The sequence below is a fragment of the Anguilla anguilla genome, chromosome 3 (assembly GCF_013347855.1).
Source record: "Anguilla anguilla isolate fAngAng1 chromosome 3, fAngAng1.pri, whole genome shotgun sequence".
Taxonomy (NCBI): domain Eukaryota; kingdom Metazoa; phylum Chordata; class Actinopteri; order Anguilliformes; family Anguillidae; genus Anguilla; species Anguilla anguilla.
This window is the reverse complement of record NC_049203.1, coordinates 43,988,465-44,002,113: the sequence shown is the minus strand read 5'-3', so window position 1 is coordinate 44,002,113 and position 13,649 is coordinate 43,988,465.

The following is a 13,649-nucleotide window of genomic DNA, read 5'->3' as shown; positions in this document are numbered from 1 at the left end:
CTTATAATTTCATGACAGATCTAAAATTTTGGGGGGGGGGGGGGGGGGGACAACTGTCATTCACAGTTTTGCTGTAGGAGACACCCATAAAAGGGGTCAGAAACAATATAGTATGCTTACATGTCCAGATTACAAGGCATTAAAAAATAGTTATGGAGCAACCAGCCACAGGTAGCGAGGGAACCACAAAAATTAGTTCACCACCATCAATATAACAGAAATAATTCTTAACTTCAACCCAAATATTCTACAATGAGCAAAGCAAAAGAAAAAGCAAAGTGAAAAACATACAAAGCTAAAATGAGCTGTATGCATTTAACGTGGGCCAGTGAGCTGTGCGATGAGTTGAAAGTTGATTTTATGTTTTGGCCCAAGAAGTTAAAGTTTTTGGCCCTTTGGAAAAAATGTTCAAACAGGCTATCGGCATAAGAGGGTCAGATGTATTCATCTAGATGGGGTCTGGATCATAAACCATGGCCTATAATCATAAAGTGTCTCAGACTAGCGATCAGTTTTGCCTTGTCCATATCCTAATCTTATCTATTATCCACCAAAAAACCTAAACTGATCCTAGATCCAGGCCTGTGCTCAAAAAAGAGTAGGACTCATGATCAGGACCCTGTTTTCCTCTGTCCATATCCTAACTTTATCCATTATGAGCTAAAGGCAAAAATGATCATAGATCAGTACTCCTACTCTAGCACGATTTATGACAATGGGCCCATATCTTGAGCTGTCAGTCATCGGTTTGCAACGAGACTAACCTGCATTGTCTTAAGAACAATAGGCCTCATTCACCAACCGTTCTTAAGAAGAATGTTCTTCTTAAAACCCACATACACAGTTTTCACAAAGATTCTGACATTCCCTAATGTTTTCTTATTTGGGATTTGTTCTTAGGTAAGAGACAGAATCTACGCACACTCAAGAACACACTTACGCACATTTGAGTGCTGACATGTTTGTGCAAAATAATTGGTAATTGCATTTTCATCAATTCTAGTTGTATAATATTATATTACATTTAAATTACAATAATATTTTTATCATTTATAATATTTTTAAATAATTATTTTTATTATTTTAAGGTGCATTAGCATTAAGGTGCCAGGTTCCGCCTCAGAGGGTGGTTGCCTCAGCGGAAGTTCATCTGTAAATAAATGATAAAAATCAAACCATTGTAATGACCTTTCATTTTTGAGGGTTTCAAAATGTTTAAATTTTGAATATAAACTAAGCACTTAGGTAGGCCTAACACTTTTTAAACACATGGACATGTTGAAGAAGAGAACACTTATTCAGAGGCATCACTAGGAGGGTGCGGACCGCACCGGGTGACACCATCAGAGGGGGGTGACACCGAAATGACTGGCAATAAATTTTTTGTGCAGTGTTTTGTGTAGCGATGGGTTGAAACAGCTAATTTCTCCAATGCAGTTTACTGCCGGTGATTTAATTAGTGAGACGAGAAGCGTTTTGTCGTTTGAATGCATAACACACATTTTTTTTGCCTCAGATTTGACATCAAACCATTAATTTTTTTACTTCATCAGTTGTGCGACCTTCTCCGGATACAGCGTTCACTGAACAAGTAATAGCATCCCATGCATCTTTTTTTTGTGCTATTTTATATCCACTACTGACGCTACTAAATATGACAGGTCGTTTGCTGTTCACTTCCTGCAGTAGTACCTCCACTTCAGAACTACTGAAGTTTTTCTTACATTTGGAGTGCTCCACTGTCTTTAGATTTTCGTTTGGGCATTCTTGACTTCTCTCTCAACTTTTCTTTTCAATTTCTGTGTGTGATTTCTGCGTGTGCACATGGCCCTGCAGTCTCATGCCCTTTTATGTGGATTGGTGGGGTGTTTACCTATGCTAATTAGGAACAACTGGCACTCAATGGGATTCATCATTATAAGAACACGGTTGCGAACAATTCTGTGGTTTAAGAACACGTCATGAATCTGACGTAGACTTTTCTTAGGACCTTTCTCAAGAACAAATTTAAGAAAAAACTTAGGAAGATATTGGTGAATGAGGCCCAATGAACATGACTTAAGAATTACTGAGTGGCTCTCTATGAAAATCAGATCAAATCACATTCCTCATAGAGCGAGGTATCCCACCCTCAATGGAAAAATGTAAGAACATTTTATTACTACGACAAAAACCATGAATTGAGTGAACCCACCCAAAAAAAACAAAACAAAAATTGGAAACTAAAAAAGGATACAGTGCGTTATGGGAAGACTGCTACTCTCTGGAGAGTGTAAATACACTTTCACAGATAGTAACTAGAAACGCAGCTTCAATATCCTTTCAGGAATCTTGGTTTGTCAATATCAGCGAGACATCTTTTCTGTAGCAAGAACTCTCTCTCTCTCTCTCACACACACACACACACAGACACACAAAAGGAATGGGAGCCAACACATCTGAAAGTGACAATTATCAATTTTCTGACAGCATCTATTCATGTGGTATCTTGAACAATATTGGATGAAATTCTTCCTGAAGACAGTTTCAGAAATCAGTTTTTTTTAACCCCGAATGAACTGGAACTGGGCCTGTTCCTGACTTACTTTAAATCCTTTCCTGGAAAAATTCAAGATAGCTAACTTCACAATTGCATCCTTGTAAACCTGGACATGTGAGCCAAAAATCACAGACTGGAGCTAACAATTATCGTATGTGAAAGAGAGAGAGTGAGACAGTTGTGTAAAAGCCAGCATTGAATAAGTGGCTGTCAGCTGAGTGAAAATGCAATGCAGAATAAGTAATGAGATGAGGGTCCCTAGTAGGGGCACTGGTGACAGGAAGAGGAGCCCTGGAGTGGTATTCATTCATTTCTAATGTCATTCTTCCCCCCTGCTCATATAATTATTAAAGACAGGGTGGCCTCGAAGAATCTTGTTAAACTTGGTTCACAGGCAGCCACATATAGAGCCAAATCATAGCCAGCTGGTTGACAATAAATGTTGGCAACCATTTTGGGGGGGGGGGGGGGGACAACTGTCATTCACAGTTTTGCTGTAGGAGACACCCATAAAAGGGGTCAGAAACAATATAGTATGCTTACATGTCCAGATTACAAGGCATTAAAAAATAGTTATGAAGCAACCAGCCACATGTAGCGAGGGAACCACAAGAAAGAGAAAACTTACATTTTCAGACTGGGAAATATAGATAATGGCCAACGAAATACAGCATAATGCCATATTGCAGTATAGGAATACAACACCAACGGAGAAGACAAAAATTTGGAATGACATCACATGCAAAATTAATTCATTGTGTACATATAACACAAAAAGCAGCAGAGAATATAAAGAAAAGATGGCATGATGTTAGCATACAAAAGAAAAAGTTTATGAGGGTAAAAGACAAAGGTTGTGGTCCAACTAAGTAAAGAAAATTAACATTGATAGAACAACAGGTTGAAAATTCCCTGAAAAATGATCAAGTTGTGCAGGCGAAAGGAATAGACATGGATGAACTTGTGATGGGAGAAGGCCACAGAGCGTGTAAAGATAAAACTGTATTCACAATTCATTATAGGCCCAATAATGATGGCATGCACGGAACAATTGTTTAAATTGTTTGCGATCAGAACTGCGTTTTTATACTAACTGATAGCTGCTAACTTCAATAGAAGTCTTGCATCCTTTTAATAAAGCAAATATAATTTCATATTTTATCTGAAAGTAAGTGAGAAGTGATTTGTAGAAACATGTATGAAACATATTTTAAATATTATCTCCTTTCCAGGAGTTCTAAAAATTATCATGCAAAGATGGGACTCACTGCAACCAGTAAATCCGATGTAGATATTGTAACCTTGCAACAACTTTTGTGTCCTTTAGTAAATCTGGCCCTTGGTTCATAAATGCAGCCCTGAGCCTGAAGACCACCTGTGGATTGACAGGTATACCAAGGTGTTAGTCCAGTCTGAGAGGAGGCAAAACCCCAAATGGCAACACTGCTTCCCACAATTAAGCCTGCTTGTTCTCTCTGATTTTGCAGACAACCAGCTGTAGATGTAGCTGATTTTTTTTCTATTCACAATATTGATTATTTCACTTGTTTGATGCAGCACAAGGCTCAATATAATGATTAGTTCTATCTTCCCCTTACCCTATAATTGTTTTAGATGAGAACTGTGCACAGCTGAAGATAAGTGCTCAGTGATGACCCTCAATTGGAGTTACACACATACACACACACACACACATACACATACACACTCACATTAAAAACTCATCTCGACATGACAGATAACACAATTCAAATTCAAAGCACAGGTTGGTTTCAATGTTCACTCCAGCATAGCAACAGTTGTCCTGTGTTCTTAACTTGGCCAATGGACAGCAAACTCAGATATCACACATTTTGATGCACGCATTGTAACATCAGAATGCCATTGCAGAGCTTTCTGGCCAAATTCAACCCCTGAAAATAAGAGCCGTCTCAATTTTGAAAGTGACCACAAGTTTAAGGTTATAAAAATAACCTTTCCAGTTTTCACAGAAGTATTCACTATAGAGAGTTGCAAACGACAGTGATGACTTATTTCCTGCTAGAAAGAGGAAAATCAGAAAAGGCATTGTGAGGAAAGTGCCATGAAACACAAATGCAAGCCCATGGGTAATGATTTCAAGGTCACGATGCATGCCACTCTGCTATCTCTCAGAGAACCTACTGCTTCCTGCAGAGTTGTAAGGAAAGAAGCTTCTTCAGAAGCAAGTGAAAGAGGCACAGCGGGTTTCTCTTCTGTATTTCCTCACCCAGTGCTGCATGCATGTTCAAAGGCTATTCTGGAAGTGCAGATTGTATGCCCAGCTTTTCAGTTAAAGAGTGTCGCGACGAGAATGGGTTTATGATATTTAAATGATAAGTCAAGGACAGAGAGGTCCCCTGTCAGATTAAATCATGCCAGACACCAGAAATGAACAATTGGTGGGCACCATGTCACAAGAAGATATTCATTATTACAAAATAAGCAATCTGTCTTTTTGTGTTTCCATAGCCCATATGGAACATCGTCTGGCCTTGTTAAATGGATTCTCTGTAAAACCTTAAATGATGACAAAGCTAATTACAAAGGTCCCTAGCCAAGAGAACAATATACCTCCTTATTGCTTGTCTGGGGTGATGTCAAATTGTACATTTGTAGTGGATGTCCATACTCTAGCTGAAATCTCCATTACACATTTACAATGTGGACAGGTAATAGAGTGAGAGAAGATGCAATTTGGTTTATGCATTCTTCAACAAACACATCTTTATTATGGTTTATCTCAGACTTTAGTTACTTTATTTCACATACCAAGAATGGGAAAATGTACTGGTGGAAATGTCAAATATGATGGTGGTTAGCACATAGTCACAGTTAAACGTAATGACAACAGTCACCAAAACAAGCTCACCAGGAAAAAAAGGAAACACCTGTTTATATTTATGATTTAGTTACACAAAAATGTTTATTGAATCCAGGCCCCAACACATCCTGACCAGACCTGGGTCAAATACGTATCTGTTTTGGATTCAAATACTGTTATACCCTTTACTGATCTTGTCTGGTGTATTGGAACCAATGAAATACTCTCAAAAAGTGCGAACCCCGCCTTCTGGTCATATTGGCCGACTCAATTACACCAGGCAAGATCAATAGAGCACATTTTAAATCCAAAACAAATACGTACAGTATTTGACCAAGGTCTGATACTGACATGATGGGCAGGGTAAGATCTCTACACAACCTTACAGGGGGAAAAAAACACAAAAAAGCATTGTGAACCAACAGCTATCAAAGAGATCATTATTTAATAATAAAGCTCCTCGCTACAAAGCTTAATGGTCAGAACATTATGTTCTCCAGACCTGTCTCTGAGCACTGCAGATGATCAGGACCAAGGTACGCTGTTGTTCATCCTAAAAATTCAAATTGTTGATCTCATGTCCATGAAACTCCTCAGCCTGTGAGCAGCTTTCCGATGTCAGCCAGTTCATTCCTTTTGTCCTTGGGTCCCTTATGTCTTTAGTCTTGCTCTGATTAAATGGGAACTAATGTTCTGTTTCTGAAAAGACAAGAAACCACACACCCAGCCACACGTACATGCAGCAGCAACACATACGCACACACACACACACACACAGCCACAATCTAACACACACACACACACGAGCACACACACAGGCACACACACAGAGTATCTCCCACACATACACATGTGTGCGTGGCCCTGCTACTACACCTGTTCTTCAGACTTGTTGGGATCCATCTGGGAGAGGGGGGCCACCTGTGTGGGTTTGCAGCAGCCAGTGCAGATGTACTTGAGGAAGCAGAGATAGGCACTGCCAGACACAATGACGGTTATGATGATGATGACGGTGGCTCCGAAAGCTGGGGACACTGTGTCGTTCAGTACCGACTGCAGTCCCCCAACTTCCCCCTCCCTGCCATCTGCGGGGGCCCCTCCAGGTCTGCTGGTGCTGTCAGCTGCGAAAGACGGGGTGCAGGGCGGTCAAATGGATCAATTCTTGATAATGACACCAAATAATTTAATATTACATTATTTCATAGTTTACAATAGCAACTTCTGACTATTAAACACATACACAAGCATGCACACACACACACACACACATACACACGCAAACACACATACACATGCACAAGCATACACATACACACACGCACACACACACACATACGCACACATGCGCACACACACAGACACACACACATATGCATACGCACACGAACGCACACGCAAACACACATGTACACGCACACGCATACACACACACACTTCAGCCTAGGTTCATTATGAAATTCATGCTTTTTGTGACTTTTGTTATTGCGGGTGATCATTGTTGTTTGTTGATTTTCTGTCACGTGATTATTGTTTGTGCTATTGTCGCATTGTTTTCACTGGTGATTTTGTTGTGCATTTGTGCTGTTGATGTTCCACTGTGTTATTTGTTATACAGGGTGAATTGTTTTTTATTTAGTTGTTGTGCTGTACTGATGTTGTTGTTGCACTATTTGTTTATTTTTTTGCTGTGGTTGTGCAGTTTTTGGTGGAGGAGGTATTGTGTTGTTAGTGGAATGTCATTGCATGGTGCTGGTTGTGATCCTGGGTTGATACCGTAATTGTAAACAGACAAGTCTGAGAAAGTGTGAAATAATAAATAAGAGGAATGCCAGGGTAGATTGGAAGGAAAGATTTCAAAAACATCTCAGAGAAGGGGTTGTGTCTAATTTATAAGCCTTTCACCATGATTTATCAGATGAAAAATTAATTTGGGGAATCACTCATTTGGCCTCACAGCATGGAGTGGGACATAGAATGGTTGTCACGCAAAGCTTTGCATTTACTATGACATCATACTTTGAAATGGTGAATCGGTAGTTCAAACATTTACACTTAAAGCTCATTAAAATGAGACACCAATAATGTAGGTAGAAGCTGTCTCACAGTGATGCTGATGATGACGATGATGAGATATAGACTTACCCTGTTGAATTCATGATAACAATGACAATTCATGACAATAAATAATGAAATATACTGAAATAGTAACAGCAAGTTGAAGGGCATATACAAGCAAAGCTGTCTCCCATATAACACACAAACACACGTACATACACGCTGCAAGCTTTTCAAAAGCCCTTATGTATGGCTGAACCAACGGTTGGACAATAAGGCTGAAAATTGTACACAAAGGTACCCAAAAGTCTAACAGTTTAAAAGACACAGATGAATATAACAGCATTCCATTTAGTAAGAATGTTGCATAAACGTACAAATATGGATTAAATCCAATGACTCATTTAAGCCATGAGGGTCCAATGAATTTCAAGTAAAAATCCAAAAGGCTTCCTTTTGTAATAAACAATCTCTAAGCCTATGAACCTCAAGGTAGCTGCAGAGCCATGTTGTCAGCCTTTATAGTGTCTGGCTAATGCGTAGTCCATATTACCATTGCATATGGCTGCCTTGTGTTCTGCTATATGTAGTTTTCTATATGTAGTTGTGTTTGGTTTGACCAGTTTAAACCATAATGCATGGGCATTTTAACATATAAACACATAACATGTGTTGACATACAGTTAATAAAATTGTTAATGGCTTATCACTGACCAATTTGAGGGTGATTGAAGGTTCTGTTAGGTCGACAATTGAAAAAACCACCAAACACGGTTGCTATTGACTTTCTCGAGATAAATAGGCGTACCAATTTGCCCCGGCAGGGCGCTCTGCCATCTTCCTCGTTAAGAGCAGGAAGTGACACGTAGCACAGCTCACAGGAATCTGCCCCTGCCGCTCAGACATCTGATCTGCACGAAATCTGAAATGTGCACTTTTCCTTTAAGCGATGGAGAAAGGGACGGGTAAGCTGCCATGTCACCAAAGGGAAGTTAGACAGGATGTAATTTTCTGAGGCAGTGTTGAGGAAGCTTTTGAAACCTGCTCTTTTCTTCATGGCTGGCTCAATCATCACTTAGTGTATCGCTATTTATAACCGTCACACAATGCTTCAGAGGGAATAAAAAATGTGGAATCTGTCATTATTGTGCACACCCGGAGTTGAGAGCTGGGGACCCTAGACCCAGAGGGGCATAACGTCAGCTACCACTTATCACGTTTTGTCCTTATTGCAGAGGTTACTGTATTCAAGAACTCAAGCGTGTGCATATATAATGGATAATAATGAACTTACGTTCTCCAAGATCGACTTTGTGGTATTAAATTCCGACAGTTCATCTGCAATTGTAAATTGCAGAGATACCATACAAGCCTATACCAGTGTAATTTGGCATTAAAACATGAACAATTAAAGAAATATTGGGGTAAAAATCTGAAGTAACAGTACTGGAGACTAAAGGAATACTAAAGCTTCTTTTTTTGTGCGAGCATTCTTTTTTTTGGCCCAGGATATCTTAGATGAAGGATATTTTAGATGCTTACAGAAATTTATCATGACATGCAAGCCACAATGGTCACTATATGGTATTTGGGGGGTTGTGGTCTAAAGCAGGAAAATACACTTCAAGTAAATACAAAGCAGCTTGCACAGCTAAGGTGTGCCTCCAGAGGCTATACATGTGTGCACTGCCAGATTATTCTCAAAAAAAAATTAAGTTTAATCTTATTTTGGCTTGGAACTATTTCCTATGGTGCATGCAACCTGAGACCATTATACCGCTGCCCTGTGAATGTACAATGCGAACACCTCTGGTTTACCTTGGGTACAGCAGGCCTACAGAAGGTGAGGTTGGTGGAAAGCCTCGTGGCTCAGTTAGTATCAGCCAGACTCCCCAGGACAGGAGAGAGGTGGGGCTGACAGCTGGGGTGTTATATTCATGGAACAGTCAGCAGCCTGTGCCCTGCCAGTAAACTGCAGCCGCACAATTAAGCCAGTGCCAATTAGAACCCCATGCCGAGGCAGTGTGGCCTCGTAGCAGACTTGTAACAATATTTCCTCTTCAGCACGGTGCTTACGCAACATGTTTATTAGAGCCTTTTATTTGTTGATGTTTTATTTTACTGTTATGCTATGCTAGATTGTGTTACAATCTATATATATCTATATATATTTTGATCTATGTGCCCTTCAGACCTTATTATCTTCTAAAGAGCTCTGTGGTAGAATGTATGATGGAAAATGGATGCAGAGAAGCTGGAGGTAGAGGGAGTGATGCTCCTGCTTCTCACCTTTGTCTTCTTTATCAGAGGTAACACCCACCATTCTTTTCTTTCCACCTCCCCTCCCTTCCTACCCTATTGTTGGGATAGAGGAACAGGTGAAAAAGCTAGCTATTGAATTGAATTGGTGTGAAATTAAGAGTAATCATGCAGTTTTCAATTGAAATAATGTAATGTTAACAACCTTCATGTGGCAATAACAGGGCAGCACCAGGGTTGAAGACTAATTAAATTAATGAACAGTGACCTAAACCCCTGGAAGGGAGTATTTGAACATTTTTGAATGGGCCACATCTATTCTCTAATAAGGATTGGTTCTTTATTACTTTGACACAAAGCCTTGATTCCTAATTAACCTTGTATTAAGGCGCTTTGTTTCTATTGTTATAAGAAGAGTTGTGTGCCTGTGTGGTTGCAGAACAGCACATATGCACAGGGGATTGGTGTATTGGGCTGTATGTGTATGTGTGTATGCGTGGGGGAATTATGTCGTTGGACATGTAATTCACCATTTGGCCGGTCTCAGCTATAAGAAGCATCAAAGCGCTCAGACAGCATAGCCTAGAAATAAGAGCAGGACCTGGGGCCATCTGAGGTGTAAATGTGTGTCTGTGTGTGAGTGTGTGTCTACACGTGTGTGTGTGTGTGTGTGTGTGTGTGTATGTGTGTGTGCGGGCGTCAGAGGGGGTGTCCATCCCTCTCCACCTCTCATCTCGTTCACTAGATAAAATATGCAGCTTCCTTTTAGTTAAGTCAGTTTGGGCAACTTGGCAAGAAGTTTGTACCAGTTGGAAGTGGGCATCTGAGTCCTGCATCTAGGTCTGGCATCCTACATTTCATCTGTGGTCTTTTGGAATATCCTGCTGTCTTTTGGCTTTTGAATTTCAGTCTTTGCACATCCATGGATTACTTTAGGACAAACACGCTGTGGTCTGGTTATTTTCTTTCATTCATTTCTTGAGTGACTGTCCATGTCTGTGACCTTTGTTAATTGTTTTAAGGTAGTTGAACCTCATCTTTAGATTAGATGTGAATATTTATTGTAATTGTAATTTAGTCAAAATCTTAATTTTAATCTGGTTGTGCAATGTACATTTTGATGAAGGTTGATACAACAGTTTGCTCTGCATATCAATTAATTTGGCGATTTAATAGATAACTGATATCTTTGGTAATAATGACCAAATTAAATCAAATAAATATATTTTACATGTTGGATAAGTGAGGTGTTTAAACTGTTGACGCACTTGTGTTCAGTATTCAGAGTGCCGGACGTCAAACGAGGGTGTTAACGGTTAAAACTGCTGGGTTCAGAAAAATTAAACATATTTCACTTAATCCTCACATCCCTGACAATGCATTTAGTTATTTTTTCAAGTGGGTACATAGTGGGGAAGGGGGATGGGCGAGATGTACATGTTGAGGTACTTGTACTCCACATTAAGGTGCAGAAGCAATACTTCATTTCAAGGACACATGCGGCTTCTACTTTTTTGTACCTATATAGGCCTCTCAAAAGCCACAATAAAGAGATTATAGCAAAAAGAGCCTTAACTCTTCTAATTTTGTGTTTGTTCATTCTTCATTGTAATGTCCTTGGAGCAACCCAAATGCAATTGGAGTATCCCTAGCTCAGTGTTTCGAGGATCCCCCCTCCCCCCCAAAAAACAAAAACAAAAGAATTGCTTTCATTGCTTTGGCAGTGTACATACTGAATTCTTTGTCTTCTTCTTCTCTTTTTGTTTATTTCCTTTTTTTCAGTAGCATAGTTTTGACAGCTACACATGCTATCACACCCATAGCATTGAGTTGTCTTCTCACAGCAGAAGAATGGACAGAAACACCTGAGCATTTCTTCAGATCTGAAGCTAGAGTGGAGCTTGATTTTTTCCTATTTCTCAAACATAAAATCTTTGTGATGGTGATAGTTTCGGTGGTCTACCCAGTTCTTGTACGGTTGTTAGGAGTCCCATTTTCTCTATATCTTACAATAATCTTTTCAACTGCAGTTCTGGAAACTCCTGTTATTTCACTTATTTTCCTTTGAGTTTTACCGTCCTAATGCAGTTGAATTATCTTATATCTAATCTCACCAGAAATATCTACTTTAGCAATTTTAGATGCACATAACAAAGAAATTTGCAAGGCAGATAAGATGTGTTTGGGTAATTGTTTGTTTGAATTTTTGAGTCACTTCTGAAGGCAAAGGGTTCTAACATAATGTCATTGACACTTTTGGTAACAACTTTTGTTGAGAGGACACTGTGTAACTTGTTTGTTGATTGGAAGTGGCAGTAGGGTGCACAAAAGAAAGAGTGGACAAATACCCAGATGTCATATTATATGTATTGGTGGAGGTTTTCAGAAATTTTCAGTAAAACGTTTCCTGCATTAAGGTCTGACAGAGAAAAAAAATTTAACTGAATGGCTGATAAACAAAAGGGTGGTCTCTGACTTTTGCACAGTACTCTATATGTTGAGTAAATATTTGTCACCCACAAACAATATGCATGTCTTTGCTATTACTATAGACCATCAGTGCAGTTCTACAACTACAAAGTAGCGGAAGTGAAATACAACTTGGGTATGTTGTAACAGCATCTGAAAAGTTTTAGTATAAGTCAAAGGTAGCTGAAGCCAACATTTCTTAGCATCTTTGATACTTGTCATGTAGGAATGGCTCATATTTTGTCTAATCTAATATGACACCTGCCATATTCAATTAGATGTGATGAATGTCTACAAAGACATGGATGAGAGCGAGCGCTTCCCATTGCCTATAGTAGCCTACAGCTGTAGGACATAGTAAGTACATGGTATACATGGAATATACAATGTTACATGAAAAGTTATTGTGGCTGCGCTTACAATAAGTGGGGCATGTTATAACACAGCGTTACAACGTGCCCCGTGTAGCTCTAGTTGTGCTCCTGTATGGCCTGTTAGTGTCAAGCGTCAAAAATATAAAATGATCTTATAACCCACAAGACAGTGATTTAAACTACATATATTTGTAGTTATCGTAGGCCTACACAAAACATTAATTAATCGAAAAAACACTATGGCGAAAACAATTACTTGCATTACGCTAAAACCACTTTTGTTGTAACTCGATTAAGTTTTCAGATCATCCCGCCACTCACAGGAGAGGTGCGTGGCTATAATACAAAAGTGAAAACAAGTACAGTACATCTTTCTAGCTCAGGTGCAACAAAAATGCCCATTTTTTAACATTCCCGCGTTAGTCTGTGCTCCGGTCTTCCCTAGTTGCCAATCCTCTGGTTGTGCAAACAGTTGAAAAATACATGGGCTAAAATTTCAGATATATACCTTGAACGGATGCAAGTGACACAACAGCAAAGAGCAGCGCTTCAGGAGACACAAAAATACCGCCTGCAGGCATCTTCTGAGAATATTCTATGGAGAGGGGCACAGTAGAAATTGATTTCAAAATTAAACTTATTATCAATAGCAGCGCTTTTGTTTGCATACGGTGATTGACATCATAACATAAATATTACACTATTATTACCGATATTAAATTTTTTTAAAAGACTGAGGGAAAACGAAAAACTATTGCCACCCACTGCTACAACACATCCTTCGACCACCCATAAATCCCCGAAATTGCCATTAAAATGTCAGATATCTACCTGTACAGTAGCTATACTTCCAGGTCACACCACCTAAAATCCTCCGCGGGAAATTCTCCTGGTGCCCGTCCGCGATTGTTACCTAAAGTGCAGGAATTCCACGCATTTTCGCAGCGATGTTTATCAGCTCCTTTCCGTCGAAAGCATCCATTTCCTTCGCCGATCTTCCAAAACGTAGGTTTATGGCAGTAAGTAACGTATTTACAATGAATAGTAAGCTCACTGTTGTACATGAAGGTAAAAATCGTTGTGGCTCCACGTTAGAGAAGTGAGGAGTAGC